Below are 17424 nucleotides of genomic sequence, written 5' to 3' on the forward strand. Positions count from 1 at the left end.
TTTGGTGAAGGCTGTTCTCCAGTTGGAGTGCTTGCAGGCCAGTGTTTCTCAGTTGTCGGTGTTTATACTACATTTTTAAAGATTTGCCTTGAGAAAGTCTTTGAACCTCTTTTGTTGACCACCAGCATTACGCTTTCCATTTTTAAGTCCGGAATAGAGGAGTTGCTTTGGAAGACGATCATGAGGCATCCAAACAACATGACCAGTCCATCGAAGTTGATGTTGAAGAATCATTGCTTCAGCACTGGTGATCTTTGCTTCTTGGATTTTATAAGAACATAAGAACAGCTGGATCCGGCGAATGGCCCATCTTAGTCCAGCACCCAGTTCTTGTGGCGGCCAACCTGATACCTGTGGGAAACCAGTGAGCAGAACATGAGCACAAGACCACTCTCCCCTCCATTTTCTCAAAAACCATTCACTGATGGGTTTAGGACCTAGCCTTTTGTACCATGCCACAACAGCACAGACATTCGAGAAGCCTGTAAGGAAATCCAGCATACCCCCTGACTTGGTGCCAAAATTAGCTTGTCTGCCGGGTTTGGATGAGCAAAGAAATTGACCTTTTTACAGATGGTGGAGCAGAAGCCATGTAGGAAGTCAGATGTGCTGACACGGTTGAGATGGCAGAGATGCCTGAAGTGTCTACGGTGTGAGCTGAAAATATGCCGCATGAGAGAGCCTCTGTCCGTAGACCTCCTGGAGAAGCCAGTTGCCCAGCTGACTACAGGATGAGTCTGTTCTTGCAGTGACAGCTGCAGGAAACTGTGATGCGGTACTTGACCACTGCTGACTTGGGTGTCATGTTCCCCCTCCCCCCTCCCCAGGGTGCCACGTGCAAAGGCAAAATGGATCTTTCCTTGCAGAGTCCTACCTCCTGGCAGTTTAAATTCGCTCAAGTGATGAAATGGCTGTTGCTAAACATGCTTTGGGAATCTGAATGAATTTCAAACTGAGGATCAGCTCTGCTTCCAGTTTTCATTCAACCCAGGTGAGGAAACAGAAGTCCTAAACCAGTGTCTTGCTGCAGCAATCGGCAGGATATTCCCGGCTCCTCTTTTAATGTCTTTTCAGCACTAAGCAAATAATCTTTTGATTTCCCGACGCCTTCTAAATAACATTTTAGATTGTAATGTTTCCCCCCTTCCTTGCTCTCAATTGTCTTTGAAACGTTTTCAGTCGTATTTGGTGTTTTAATGCTGTGTTTTATTGTGCTGTGCTCTGTTTTTAATTTGCTTTCTCCCTCTCCCCAAGTCTATAAATAATGTAAACAAACAAACAAACAAAAACAGTGTGTAAAAAGGTCCCATGCTCAATCCTTGGTATCTCCAGGTGGAAAGATGTATTTTTAATTGCCCGTATAATGGAATAAAAGAGTTTTCAGCTGGTGTTTAAAAGATGAAACAGAAGGCACCTGCTGAATCTCTAGTGGCAGAGTGTTCCACAGGACTGGGCCAAAGACACTAGAGGCTCGGTTCCTTGTTGATGAGCCTTTCCTACTTGGGGAATGACCAGTGATGCTCCAGCAAATGGTCTCAGTATTCAAGATGCGATATAAGAGTTCAGGTACCCTGAGCCTAAGTTGTTCAGGGATTTGTAAATTAATATAATCAACTAGAACCTGGCTCAGGCAGCCAGTGCAGGTGTTTTAACAATGATGTCAGATGTTGTCAGTCAAACAACCCCGTCAGCAGGGCTACTGGATGGAGATGATATGAACTGCCATCCAAAAACATCTAGAGGGCACTACGTTGGCTAGCTCTGCTATCAGGAATAATCTTAAAATAAAGAGGAATCTCAGAGGTCCATAAATATAGATTGTAGAAACTTACTCTGAGAGGAAGTGTCAATTCACACTATTTCCGAAGGACATAAATACAAAGACCTGGCAAGATGTGAATTCCAGAATAGAACAGAAGAAACACACACCCATAATACAAATATGACTACCAGCGCTGAAAAAACTAACAAGCAGAAATATAGTAAAGGGTCAAATCCAGAACTTCGTGGAAAAAATATATCCTGAACTGCATTGCTTATGGTTAAATTAACACTTCTGGGAAGGTAGGGAAGGAATAACTGAGATGCTATTGAATTATACTTTGAAAAACCTCGGCTACTCTTATGCCAGAATCCTACACGTAAATATTTTCCCCAAAAAACTTTGAAGACGAAAACTAAATCAGAAATTAAAGGGCCAATATAACTATTGGCAATTCCCAGAAATAATAAATCTAAAAATCTGCAATCCATAGGGCTGCACTGTCAGTGGTGAGAGATTTATTAGCAAGTAGCTTTATGACATTTTTCAGATGAGTCACGCATTCTTAGTGATATATTTCAAGAGTAACAGCAACCAGCTTCCTGAAATGGCCGTGGGTTCCATACCATTTCATTCATAGCAAAATAATGCAAGTTAGGTACCTAAAACAATTTTTTTTAAATAAGCATTCTATAGTTATTCTGTATAACTTCATCTGGAGCCTGTTACATATATCGGTGAAAGCAAACATGGGGAATATATTGCTCAACAAGTGTGTTCCCCCACCATGCCATTCATTACATTTTGCTGCCTGAGGCAAAGGACAAGATGGTGGCCTCTCTCCCAGGTACGGAAGCTGACTGCACTGTCAGTTAAGTCTTACTTCAACACTGGCCTTGGAACAGCATCCTCCGGTGCACCTGATGACAATCCAGTTTAGAGGGTGCATGACAGGCCTGTGGCATGCACAACTTTGATCTCCAACAGAGGCCTAAGGGCTCAGGAGGCACAGCTGTCGTTGCTGCTTCCCCAGCATCTGTTACCTGAGGCACTCTGCCTAATAGCAGGGCCGGCTAAGATGCTGTCAAACCTGCTTTACAGGTTAGATCCATATTTTTGGGCCCCACCATACATTTGAAGCACTGTTATATCACTTTAAACAGTTGCGGCTTATCTCAAATAATCCTCGGCACTGTAATAATAATAATAATAATAATAATAAGCCTTTACTATTTGCACTCTACCCATCTGACTGGGTTACCCCAGCCACTCTTGGCGACTTCAAACATATATAGTTTGTAATGAGTTCTAAGAGTTGTTGGAAGACCCTGTTCTCTTCACAGCTCTACAATTCCCAGAGTTCCCTGGGAAGAGGCATTGATTGTTAAACCACTCTGAGAATTGTAACTCAGTTGGAGTTCAAATAATATTAGCTAATGCATAAAATATTATGTAAAGAAGCTTACAAATGTTACATTTGGTCACTATGTAATTCGCCTAATATAATTTTGTTTTGCAAAGCAGTTTCCTATACCATAGCGCATTCCCGTATGTTAGCTACATTAATATTTGCATTTTAATGCATTTACCGCAGTATATGCATTTTTGTACACATTACGTGGCTTCAGACCTGCATTGCAAAAGTGCGAATTTCAAAGAATGGATGGGTTATGGTTTGCGTATTATCTAGGTAGGTTCGCCTTTAGATGCAAAGGGGATTGACTTTCTCCCTCCTCTGTAATGGGACCGACCTCATTCAAAACGCCTGTACCCAAACTGTGGCAGGGACCAGTCTCTTTCTTTAGCTTAGATTCCACTGCAAAGCATCCTGTGCTTCATTGGCGCTGTGTAAATAATAATCACCAGCAAATAAATATTGGGCCCATGAGCCTTGACGGCTTGCCTTGACACGTCTCACTGTTTCAAACATGTTGGAATTTGGTCCTGTTAAGCTGTGGGGCGGGGAGAGAGGGAAATTTATTTGAGACAGAGGAAGCTTCTTCTTTTTTCATATTTAAGTGATGGACGTCCTTGAACGTAATAGGATAAAAAAAGAGATGGAGGGTGGGGGGAGAAAGAGAAAACAAGAGGGTGAGGGATGTTGTTTCTGGACGCTTCATACCATAATAGCTGACAGCTGAGCCGGCAAGGTGGCTCCTAAACTGTAGCAGACAAGTCAGACAGTTTTAACAGGATCCCTGAGGAGCTCCTGAAGAAAGGAAAAGGTGAATTTTTAAATGTTGTCCCCCCCCCACCTCCCCCCCACTGGTTTTCTGCCAGAGAAGTTATGTAGTTCTTGGCTCAGGGCCAGCAGAACCGAGGAAGGCAGAAGAGAGAGCACATGCATATTACAAAGGTCACGCCAAAGGCAACGTTTACATTTATACCTTTGTACCATTTCTTGGACTTCTCGGTGAGTAAATCCCACCGTCTGAAACAAATTAAATGGGGGTTGTTGTTTTTTGGTCCTCCCTCTCTTCCCAAATAGGGAGGCTTGTTCACAGCTGCCAAGATGTGTGCATGTGCATGTATGTATATGTTTATAAGGGCTGATGTACACATTATATGTACTTCCATGACCCTTCCTTCTGATAGGGTTTCCTATTCCCAAAGAAAGTGACAAACCTGTAGCTGGAATGAGGATCTCTCTTGCTCAGCTATTATGGCATGGAGTTCCCAGGTTCAGGGCCCACCTAGGTTCAGGAGATGGACTCAGGCGGTGGAAGCCCAAGAGATGGTGTCCTTGCGTGCGCCTCGCCCAATCACCTCCGCCCCTGCTGGAGAAATGGCACTGGAATCAAGATCTCGCCAAAATCTCACGAGATATTGTGCGCTCCATGATATCTTGCCTGAATCCCCCACTGCTTTGTTGCTAAGGGAAGCTTCGTTGGGGGTGGAGGCAGGGCAGAATGGTACCTTCTGGTTTCACCTCAGGTGCCAAAATGGGATGTGCCACCATTCAATTCCTGGCATCTCCTTTTGTCTCTATTTCTCCCGCCCTCCTCTTTTCCTCTCTCTTTTCCTTTTTCCTTTTTTTTTTTTTTTTTATAAATTTTTTTATTGCGTTTCTTTCCATAATTTTATAGGTTTATAAACAAATAAAGTAGTTACAAGAAACAAATTTTCTCTTTTTTAACAACAAAAACAAAATAAAACTTGGACTTCCCCACCCCTTCCGATTCTGCGTTCTTTGCATTAACAATGTCCGCATTTTGTTACCTTATTTCATACCTTGTTGTAACTTTCGAATGTTATGTATCCAAATACAATATATTATATCTCAATTTCAATACCTTTAAAATAAACATAACATATTCAATTTAAATTGTCTCCTTTTCTCTTTTGTCACTAATTTTACCATTTACTTAATCATATTCGCAGAAGCTTAACGTTTCCTAATCATGCACTTTCTTAGGATTCATACAGCTTATAATATTTTTTCAGATAATCTTTAAATTTTCCCCAGTCCTCCTCAATTGTTTCTTTATCCAAATCTCGGATTCTGCCGGTCAGTTCAGCTATCTCCATGTAGTCCATCAACTGCGTCTGCCAGTCCTCCAGCGTGGGCAAATCTTGTGTCTTCCAACTCTTTGCAATGAGTATTCTTGCTGCTGTGCTAGCGTACATAAACAAAGTTCTATCTTTCTTTGACATTTTCTGGTCCACCATGCCCAACAGGAAGGCCTCTGGTTTCTTAGGAAAGGTATACCTAAATACCTTTTTCAATTCATTATAAATCATTTCCCAGAAGGCCTTCACTTTTGGGCAGGTCCACCAGAGATGGAAGAAAGTCCCCTCTGCTTCCTTACACTTCCAACATTTGTTGTCAGACAGGTGATGCATCTTGGCTAGCCTGACTGGGGTCATGTACCACCGGTATATCATTTTCATAATGTTTTCCTTCAAGGCACTAGATGCCGTGAATTTCATTCCGGTGTTCCATAACCTTTCCCAGTCTTCAAACATAATATTATGTCCAACATCCTGTGCCCATTTTATCATAGCAGATTTAACTGTCTCATCCTGTGTGTTCCACATAAGCAGCAAGTTATACATTCTAGATAAAATCTTGGTCTTTGGTTCTAACAATTCTGTCTCTAGTTTCGATTTCCCCTCCTGGAAACCAACCTTTTTATCCATTTTAAAAACCTCTTGAATTTGAGCATAATGTAACCAATCTCGCACCTTGTTTTTTAATTTGTCCTGGCTCTGCAACTTCCAACCGTCTCCAATTTTTTCAATTAATTCCCAATATTTCGGCCAATAGGCCTCCATATTGGGTCTTTTTCGAGCTTTGGCCTCCACCGGTGATAGCCACCTCGGTGTTTTACTCTCTAATAAGTCTTTATATTTCATCCAGACTGCAAAAATCGCTTTTCTGACAATATGGCTTTTAAACAATTTGTGAACTTTAACCTTGTCATACCATAGATATGCATGCCAACCAAATGCATTATCAAAACCTTCCAGATCTAGGACGTCGGTGTTTTCTAGCAAAAACCAATCTTTCAGCCAGCAGAAGGCTGCAGCTTCATAGTACAACCTCAAATCCGGCAGGGCAAACCCCCCTCTTTCTTTTGAATCAGTTAATATTTTATACTTTATTCGGGGCTTTTTGCCCTGCCAGACAAACTTAGATATATCCTTCTGCCATTTTCCAAAACATTCCTCTCTGTCCACGATCTGTAGGGTTTGAAACAAGAATAACATTTTCGGCAATACATTCATTTTAATTGCTGCAATCCTTCCCAACAAGGAAAGTTTCAATCTTGACCAAATTTCTAAATCCTTCTTTACTTCCAACCAGCATTTTTCATAATTGTCCTTAAATAAATTCAAATTTTTGTCTCTTTTCCTTTTTCCTTTCTGCCTTCCCTTCTCTCTCTCTCTCTCTCTCTCTCTCTCTCTCTCCATCTTCTCTTTCTTCCACACTCTTTCCCCCCGCCCAGTGGTTTGCCAGAGGCAGGACAGATCACTTGCACCAGAGGCCTCAAGTGAACTGCTGATGTTCAAAGCCCCTCCTCTCTCCCTTCTTGTGCTTCTTTATCTTTAATCCAGACTTGGCTCAGAGAGTCCTTCAAACAGAGGATTGTCCTCTGGAAGCCCTTCAGCCAGAGGATTGTCCTCTGTAAAATAGGGCACATGGCCATCCTAGTCCCCACCCCTGCTGGATTGGGGAGTGTTTCTCTTCACATTCAAATAACTAAGCTGAGACACATATTTCTCCTTGGTTCCTTATGCAGAGTTGCCAGCGCAAGTTAGGAAAAAAAACAAAAACCCTTCTCTCATAAGAAAACAATGGAGGAGTTGGGCGAAAGACAACCATTTCACCACACTTTAAATCACTCTGGTGGTGTGTCGAAAAATGTGGGAGAAATTTCAGGGACTTATTTGCATTCCGTGGTTTCTAAAACTGGCCTGTCAGAGCTGTGCTCCGTTGGTATATCAAGATGGAAAATGAAGCTTTAGGGGTCAGTTAGCATGGAGCTAGCAAGAAGACATTTTCAGATACAGAACTATCCCCCGGCATCCCTTCATGTTCAGGCCTGTCCCTGGTAATTTTGGCTTCATTCACCGGACAGGTGATTGAAGATTCCTATGATGTTTCAAGCCCTCCTTTCAAGCAAGTGGGAGATCAGCCTGGTTAACACACCCCACAACATTCCTCATGTGAAAATGGGGACATATCTAACTCCCGGACATCTGACTCACCTCGACCCCCCATTTTTGTGTCCCACCCCCTACGTATTTCCTGTCATAAGCAGGGAGAGTGCGTTCGCCCTTACACCAACAGGACCAAGCACACATGAACTCCACTGTCCTGAGAAAACCTGTTAATCCCCATTTTATTTTATTCTTTGGTAGATGTACAAAAAGAACACGCACCAATAAATAAATTTGAGAAAGGGGCAAGATTAGATGCAGATGCACAAAGATCATTATTATTTAAACCAAGACTCCCTGTGCTCTGCTCCCTCTTTCTTCCCGCAGCCCTGCCTGCTCCTCAGACCTGAAACATCGCGTGGGGCTGGGCCATGGCAGTGGCAGCCTCTCTTCCCCCTCACCAGCTCTCCAGCAACCACTATGAGCTGCCCAAGGAGGAAGCCGGCAGCAGTGGCCATGGAGAGGCCACAGAAAGGCAATGGGATGCTCCCTCACCACCACCGTTTGGGAAAAGTGACTGTCCTCCTCCCTAAGCTCGGAAATAAGGGTATTCCAGGATCAAATCAGAAGCCAGGGTGGCTTTTGTAATTCTGGGACTGTCCCTGGAAAATCGGGACATTTGGAGAGTATGACTCAATCAACAGCCGAGGGGGATTTTGTCTTTCTTCCCTGCCTGGGGAGAACTGTGCTACAACCGTTGGTCACTTGTGCTCTCGAGCCCCAGTCTAGGGCAGCTGCGAAGTGATGTCACCCCTAGGCAGGCACAAGCCATTTCATTAGAGTTTTTCTTGTTATTTAAGACAAACCTTTCTGGACAAGGCTATTGATGGCTGGACGCAGGTGGCGCTGTGGGTTAAACCAAAGAGCCTAGGACTTGCTGATCAGAAGGTCGCGGTTCGAATCCCCGTGACGGGGTCAGCTCCTATTGCTCGGTCCCTGCTCCTGCCAACCTAGCAGTTCGAAAGCACGTAGTGCAAGTAGATAAATAGGTACCGCTCTGGTGGGAAGGTAAACGGCGTTTCCATGCACTGCTCTGGTTCGCCAGAAGCGGCTTAGTCATGCTGGTCACACGACCCGGAAGCTGTATGCCGGCTCCCTCGGCCAATAAAGCGAGATGAGCATCACAACCCCAGAGTCAGCCACGACTGGACCTAATGGTCAAGGGTCCTTTTACCTTTAACCATTATAGGCCATGTTATTCCTCCACTGCTGGAGGCAGCATGCTTCTGAAAACCAGTTGGTGGAAACTGAAGGAACGGAAAAGAGCACTTGGATCCTCCTATCTGGTTGGCCCCCTGATCCAGCAAAAGGCTCCTTTTATGTTCCTGGTTAGTCGGATTGTTAGAATTAGGAAACGTAACTTGGATTAAGTGACCTTATTTTTTTAATAGCTACTTACGAGAACCAATTAAGTGGACTTTTGAAGTATATAGGGATGGTCAGCAGAGAACACACAGCAGATCACATTCATCTCCATGTGCGCCCACTAATCTCATCAGACTAGTCCTCAGGAGATCAGTAGGAAGCATGGCCAGCAGACCCATAAGGCGAACTGAACTGTGTGTTTATTGGACACGTTACATATTTCCAAAGTCAGGTTTTTTAAAAATAAAGAACCAGCTCATTAAAGCACAAATGAACTCTTCCCAGTTGGGTTTCATTTCATCCTGGATGCTGTTTACATTTTCGTTTTATCTTATGATATTTGAACAGTGTGTTCAATCAAAGTCTGCTCTTGAACTAGGTTGAAAAACCTCTAGCCTGCCTGCCAAATTTCCTTCATTTTCGCAGAATGGGTGTTTATTTCAGCGAATAATCTTCCTATCCCCCTTTTTTTTCAGTCCTGGAAAAAAATATTAGCTGTTCATCATCACAGTTCACATTATCATGGGTTATGGACAGTAAGTACTCCAGAACTTTTAGAAAAGTAAGCTCCTGTTTTGTTTTGTTTTACAAAAGCAACTAAAACCACTCCATATGTACCATAAATATTTATTTGGTGAACCGTCTCGTTAATTTTGTGTTTCCAGTAAGGGAGTACCCTCCATAGCCATCTGAAGCCAGAAAAAAAATATGCTCAAGTTAACAATTTTGCAGTTGCTTTGCAAAGAGACCTATGTACTTTTATCAGTTCAGGGCTCACTTTCCATAGACTGTTATTTTGAGATCTCCTTAAAGCTAAGGTAGAATTTTATGAGGGAAAGGATATAGCTCATTGGCAGGGCAGCTGCTTTGCTTGCAGAACGCCCCAGTTTCAATCCCCAGCATTTCCTGTTAAAAAGGATCTGGTGATAGGAAAATGGTCTGCCTGAGACTCTGGAAAGCTCCCCAGGTCAATATACACAATATCCAATATAAACAATATCTAGCAGGGGGAATGTGCTGTTTGGGGAGGCTTTTGAGGGGCTGGTAGGCCACAAGTTGAGGGGTGAGGCCTCAACACCCCAACAAGGAACAGTCAGATTGTATTCAGTAGGGAAATAGAGCGCAATGTCACATCCCGTCCCTAATAAACAATGTGAACTGAGCATTCCCATACCCTCCAGCATTTCTCTGATGAAAATAGGATTGTCCTATTCAATAATAATAGTAATAATAAAACAGTGGAACCTTGGTTTTTGAGCATCTCAAAAGCCAAACGTTTTGGAATCCAAATGCCAAAACCCCGGAAATAATTGCTTCCGTTTTCGAACGAGTCCCGGAAGTTGAACAGCTTCCGAGGCGTGTTTTTCCATTTCCCCCATTGAAATTGCCGACAGCTCTTTGCGCCTCAGTTGTCAAATGTTTTGGAAGTCGAATGGTCTTCTGGAATGGATTACATTTGACAACCAAGGTTCCACTGTAGTAGTAGTAGTAGTAGTAGTAGTAGTAGTAGTAGTAGTAATATTTAAACCCACCCATCTGACTGGGTTGACTCAGACACTCTGGGTGGCTTCCAATATATAGAAAAACTTAACAAAACATTAAACGTGAAAAACTTCCCCATGCAGGGCTGCCTTCAGATGCCTTCTAAAGGTTGTATAGTTACTTATCTCCTTGGCTAAGGGGTCGCATTGCTCAATACCTTCCAACATTTCTCCGATAAAAAAACAGTGGTACCTCGGGTTACAGAAACTTCAGGTTACAGATGCTTCAGGTTACGGACTCCGCTAACGCAGAAATAGTACCTCGGGTTAAGAACTTTGCTTCAGGATGAGAACAGAATTCGTGCGGCAGTGGGGTGGCAGCAGCGGGAGGCCCCATTAGCTAAAGTGATGCTTCAGGTTAAGAATAGTTCCAGAACGAATTAAGTTCTTAACCTGAGGTACCACTGTAGGGACCTCTTAAGGAAAAGCAGGACATTCCAGAATCAAATCAGAAACCGTGATGACTTCTGTAAACCTGGTACTGTCCCTGGAAAATAGGGGCACTTGGAGGGTCTGTATTCCAGTGGTGATAGTGTGAAGGAAGAGAGTGGCTGGGGTCTTTTGATACACTCATGGAAGTTTGGCTATGTTGCCTTATCAGGAAAATGGCAGCTACGCTATAAGCATCCATTCTTGAGGTTTTCTCCGTCTTGCTATGGTGCCACTTCAACAATGACAAAAGGCTGCTTTTATGCACATATTGCTTGAGGAGGAGGGAAAAAACAGTTTAAATATAAAAACCTATTAACATTCATAAATTGTTTGGGATGGCGGGGGGCGGGGGCGGGTAAAGGCTAATCCTGTCCAAGAGGATTTGTATCCCCTTGGGTGGGTACATAACTTTGACTCACTGGATTCATTAATTCATACTCATGCAAGCGATCCAGGAATTCTTAACAATAGCTCAGGACTCCAGATGACATATTTGGAGTAGAAATGTGTATTTATTTACAACCAAGCTGCAATCCAGCCCTATCCTAAAGAAAGCAAAAGAGCTTGATTTGCCATCAATTACTGAGGCAGTTCCAAAGGCTGTTAATTTGAGTAGCTAAGTAAACAGAACTTGACACGCATTGTGCTGCTGTCTGAATTACTTCAACCTCTTGCTTATACACAAATGGATCACTGGAACTTGAGGAGCTGTACTGGGAGGGCAATCTTGATTTCATTGACTTGGGGCTTGTACGCACAAATCAAACACACACACACACACACACACACACACACACTCATGCTTTCCTGGTAATAAGATATTTTCCAGATCCCATCCCTTGTTTTCTAGACTTTCAGTTCCCTACATTAGTGGAAACGTTATATGTTTCCAATCCTTTTCTTCCTATGTAGGAGGGGAAGGACTCTGTCATAGCTGGAGGTCTGGAGATGAAGCAGGAGGGCAAGGTGGGTTACAATGGTAGGACCAGGGTTTGTTAGCTCTAGGGCTAGATCCCACTGAGCCTCTTGGGCTTGCTGATCAGAAGGTCGGTGGTTCGAATCCCTGCAACAGGGTGAGCTCCCATTGCTCTGTCCCAGCTCCTGCCAACCTAGCAGTTCGAAAGCACGCCAGTGCAAGTAGATAAATAGGTACCGCTGCGATGGGAAGGTGAACGGCATTTCTGTGCGCTCTGGTTTCTGTCACGTTGCACCAGAAGCAGTTTAGTCATGGTGGCCACATGACCTGGAAAACTGTCTGTGGACAAAGGCCGGCTCCCTCGGCCTGAAAGCGAGATGAGTGCCACAACCCCATAATTGCCTTTGACTGCACTTAACCATCCAGGGGTCCTTTACCTTTTATCCTCAGTAAGCCCCTTTTCTGAGTGGGTTCCCCTCCTCTTTGCCACTGTTGCCCCGGGCCTAATCCCCACTACCTGGCAAAATGTAAGCACCATTCCCTGTTTCCCCTAATCCACCATCCAGTACATGGTAAGTTTTCTTTGGACTGAGTCTTTGAATATTAACATATATGCCTCATTGATACCATTTCTTACTTGCCCTTCAGCACGAGGGGCCCCTATAGACATCCCTTTTCATTGCATGATTATTCATGATGATTTGCACTCATGATGCTATCAGGGTGGTCACACACAATCCTGCTTTCACTACTGTTCATGCCTGCGAAAGTTTTGGAGTTGGTCACATTGCTTCATTTTTAAGCAGCACATATCCCATTAATGTTGAAATCCTGCAACTCTTTCTACCACAAATGTCTTGGTTCATTTTCATCTCGCTTTCATTGTACTATAGCCTCTCTATAGACTGCAATATTGAAGTAGCATCAGGGAAGCACTGCAGAACAAATAAAAACGGAATAAACCCACCACTCTGTTTGAGATATTGCACCCCCAAAATGTCAGGGGGTCCAATAATGAATCTCCCATGTCACATCTAGCTTGGCCCTCAATTCTACCGTTTTAGCAAAATAAACTCTGTATGTACACTGTACATGCTCTGTCAAGGATATGTTGCAGTATATGCCCAAAATAAAAAAAAAAGCCAGTCTGGAAGGTCCTAGGGTGTGTTGCAACAACAAAATATAAAATTATAAAAACAAATAAAATCATTACAATGGTAAAATACACAAAACTGTTCCAAATGGAACAGAACAGTACAAATTCAGCAAAAGAGCTGAAAAGAGGGTGTTGTGGCTGACCAGTCGTACCCACCCACCCACCCACAACACAGGGTGTCGGTTTCCAGGTCTCACTCCAATACGTGCCCTCTTTAAGGGAGGACCCTATATACAGTAATGTCTGACTTCACACCTGAAGATTTATACAGTGGTGCCCCACAAGACGAATGCCTCGCAAGACGGAAAACCCGCAAGACGAAAGGGTTTTCCGTTTTCAGAGGCGCTTCGCAAGACGAATTTCCCTATGGGCTTGCTTCGCAAGACGAAAATTGACGAAAATTTGTGAGTTTTTCCCCCGCTCCCCAACCCCTTTTTCTGAAGCGCTAAGCTGCTAAGAGCCTTTTAGCAGCTAATCCGCTAATCCCTTAAGCCTTTAATAGCCGTTAATAGCCCTTAAACTGCTAATAGCGCTAATCCGCTAATGGGCTTGCTTCGCAAGACGAAAAAACCGCAAGACGAAAAGACTCGCGGAACGGATTCTTTTCGTCTTCCGAGGCACCACTGTATGTTCAACCTTTCTGCATTCCAGCCAGGTCAGACATTTATTATAACTCTGTTTTGGTGCACGGGAGTTTTAGTCATGGGGGGGGGGGGTGCACACATACAAGCAAGTACCTAATCAGACAGTCCTTGCTGGCAAAAAATAAAATAAAAAATACAGTGTAGATACAGAGTTTGTTATTTTGCTAAAACTGTAGAATGGAGGGCCAAACTAGATGTGAAATGGGAGATTCATTATTGGACCCCCGGACATTTTTCGGGTGAAATATCTCAAATATCTAAAGGGCTGTCACCTGGCAGATAGAGCAAACTTGTTTTCTCCTGTGCTGGAGGGCAGGGCTCAAACCACCGGCTTCAAGCTACAAGAAAGAAGATTCTGACTAAACATCAGGAAGAACCTTCTGATGGGAAGAGCCATTTGACAATGGAATGGGCTCTCTTCAAAGGTTGTGGACCCTCCTTTCCTTGGAGGTTTTTAAGCAGAGGATGGGTGACCCTCTGTTGTTGTTGTTGTTTGGAAGGAATTTGAGACTATCTAAATGGTAGATTTAGGTGGGACGCAGGTGGCGCTGTGGGTAAAACCTCAGTGCCTAGGACTTGCCGATCGTATGGTCGGCGGTTCGAATCCCCGCGGCGGGGTGAGCTCCCGTCGTTCGGTCCCAGCTCCTGCCCACCTAGCAGTTTGAAAGCACCCTTAAGTGCAAGTAGATAAATAGGTACCGCTTTATAGCGGGAAGGTAAACGGCGTTTCCGTGTGCTGCGCTGGTGCTGGCTTGCCAGAGCAGCTTCGTCACACTGGCCACGTGACCCGGAAGTGTCTCCGGACAGCGCTGGCTCCCAGCCTCTTAAGCGAGATGAGCGCACAACCCTAGAGTCGGTCACGACTGGCCCGTACGGGCAGGGGTACCTTTACCTTAAATGGTAGATATTTGAGTTTAGTTTTTTTAAAATAAAAATGGGGATAATTCACTACAACTTTGGCAGAAAGAATATTTCAGTTCTTATTCAAACCAGTTTGGGGAAGCTGGTCACACAAGAGTGTGCTCCCTAGGTTCCCTCTCTCTCACTCTCTCACGGTCCCCAACCCCATCATTTTGTCTTAGAATTATTTACCTTGAGGTTTGGTTTCTGATAAATTGGTTAGGAAATTTGAAGGCTTGTTTTATGATGCTCCAAACGAACACACATACACACGGAAGAGTGCCTGCCTTTACTTCTGTTATCTCGGCAGTTAATCCAGCTGTCAGGACATTTTCCAAGTTATGAAAATGTTGCAAGCTGCAAGCCTTCAAGTACAGCTTGGAAGCACGGCGTGTACCTCCAGTTTTACGATTGTGGGGATATTTTGGGGAGGATCTTTCCTCCCACGTTTGCCAGCTGAGGCCGGAGGCTCCTTTCCCCTTTGGAGCAGAGGAGCCTGGCTCTTTGAGATCCGCTGGATGCTTGCCTAAGAAACAACGGCAGCGATACGGTTGCAGGACTTGGATTTAGGAATCTCGCCCGCCCTTGGCCTCCTGCCTCTCCACTGTGCTATTGTGCATGTCTTGACGGAGGGCCACTTTGTGGTGAGAATGTGAAGAATGTGCAAATATGTAGCCTCCAATACAACCAAGCAGCAAAATTAAGCCAAGAGTATGAGATGCTTTCTTGAAAACTGAACCAAACTCATCTGGTCCCTCTTAAGTCCAGTACTCCAGGCTCCCCCAACCTAGTACAGTGGTACCTCGGGTTAAGAACTTAATTCGTTCTCGAGGTCCGTTCTTAACCTGAAACTGTTCTTAACCTGAAGCACCACCGCGCCGCCAGAGCACGATTTCTGTTCTTATCCTGAAGCAAAGTTCTTAACCTGAAGCACTATTTCTAGGTTAGCGGAGTCTGTAACCTGAAGCGTCTGTAAACCGAGGTACCACTGTACCTTCAAGCTGTTTCAGACAACAATGTTGGTCAGTGCCACTCACACAGAATGCCATTCACTTTGCGTTTTTTGAACACAAAATTTCTCCGCCTACTTGTGCCAGAAACAATTTGATGGAGAATGAAAGTGTATGGATGGGTGGTGGTGGAAGAGACCCTTCTCCTGTGTGACTGACTTTAGCAAAAACAGCAGGTGTCTTGTGCAGATGAGCTCCTCCCAAGAGAGCCTGGTGCTGCCGTTTCACCCTTTGAAGCCTGTATAGCTGTTTTTGGACCAGCTGACATAGCTGAACCTCATAACATTGGGTTACAATTTATTTCCCAGAATTCCATTTTGCTCTCAGATCGCAGCTGGAATGTCCCCAGTTACCAATCAGATTTTGACAACCTACTTTGAAGTACATATACGAAGTTCCCTTAAATCATGTCAGGCTTTTTACCTATGTATCTTTTCCAGCTGCAACATCTCTCAAGCAAGGATGCTTTCTCCAGTCAGATCTGCTACTTCAGCGATGAGGAAGCAGTGTGCCCTCCAGTTATTGCTGGACTGCAATGCCCATCATCCCTGACCTGTGACCCTGCTGGTTCAGGCTGATGGGAATTAGAGTACTTTTTTAAAAAAGGAAAGAAATGATCTAGATTTGCTCACTTTCCTTTCCACTCCCCATTCCTTGCCCCCCCTTTTTATTCTTGCTTATTTAATTGTGGACCTTTTAGGAACATGGTAAGTGTCATGCCCTTAGCTCAGTAGGTAAAGCATGAAATTCTTGAGAGGGTTGTGGGTTCAAGCCCCACATTGGGCAAAGGATTCCTGCATTGCAGGGGGTTGGACTAGATGACCCTCGTGGTCCCTTCCAACTCTATGATTAATATTAACAATGCACTGTTATTGCAATAAAAATGCACTAGTCAAAACTTTTACCACTGCTTTTTAAGCCGGCCGAAGTCTTCAAAGGCAGCCCCACATAGGACACATTGTAGTAGTCCAATTTAACAGCAAATAAATGCATGTGTGACCTGTAAATTCATTGTATGTTGTATGAATAAGTACTTCATAGTGTTTGTCCAGAACCTAAATGGGGACAGGGTGGGAGAGAGGGAGAAAGAGAGAGAGAGAGAGGGAGAGAGAGACAGAGAGAGAGAGAGAGAGAGAGAGGAAGTGATTGTTTCTTTCTAAAACTTAGGATAGCTCAAAATTTCTTACTTAGAGTGTTTTGAAATAGTTAATCTTTTTCCCTCCATTTTCTCAAACTTTCTTTTTCATTTTTTACAACTGCTTCTTGTCACCTTTGAATGGTTGGCGACACCCCATTATTTACTCCAGGAATGCAGACATGAAGGAAGACGATGGGATGAAATATGGTGTCAAGTTTGTATCTGCTCACATTTCACACACTAAAGAGACAAGCCCCTTTGGCTAGTTGCCATGGAGAATTCTTTTTTGGAAGTAAATAACTCAGAACACAGAGAGAGAGAAAGAGAGAGAGAACCCCCAAACAAACTCAGATTCATGCCGCCCCAGCTGCAGAATATCATTAGCTCTCAAAGGATATAGTATGCCATGTTGCGTGAAAAGAATTTTATTATGGGGTATGATCACCTCTGGAAAATTAGCTGAGCAAAACTTTTATGTTCAACTTTGAACATTGTTTCCTGTGTGCCGTTTGAGGAATGTGCATTTAAATATTATTTGAGTCTTGATTAGCAGAGGTGATGGGACCACTAGGGGTGGTCAGCAGCACTCCAAATAAGTAGCTGATTCACCAAAACTCCCTTCATGGATCCCTGTAGTTACTTGGCTGCCAGTTGGTTTCTGGGCCCAATATAAGGTGCTCACAACCTCCAAACCTTAAGCTATATATTCCCTGCGCGCAGCGTTGAGCTTCCTCTTTTCGCTGCACGCATCAGATCACCCGCCGACCCTCCCTATATTTAGGGTTGTTCACTTGACCTTGCTATGCCTCTTTGCCATTGGGGCAGGGTCCTGGTAGGAATTTTGTCCATTTGGCTGATTGGCTGGTGCCATTTGGTTTTTGCCTACTGCGTAGCAA

General features: G+C 43.9%; 1 long non-coding RNA gene across 1 annotated transcript; it reads left to right on the top strand.

The window, feature by feature from the left end:
• The first annotated feature begins 557 nt into the window (after positions 1-557).
• LOC310674228 lies at positions 558-17205 on the top strand. The gene is made up of 3 exons (XR_014509453.1): positions 558-991; positions 9268-9327; positions 16698-17205. It is a non-coding gene; the product is annotated as an uncharacterized lncRNA (long non-coding RNA).
• Positions 17206-17424: the final 219 nt, after the last annotated feature.

Source organism: Podarcis tiliguerta, assembly GCF_965153285.1.
Source record: "Podarcis tiliguerta genome assembly, chromosome: 3".
Taxonomy (NCBI): Eukaryota; Metazoa; Chordata; class Lepidosauria; order Squamata; family Lacertidae; genus Podarcis; species Podarcis tiliguerta.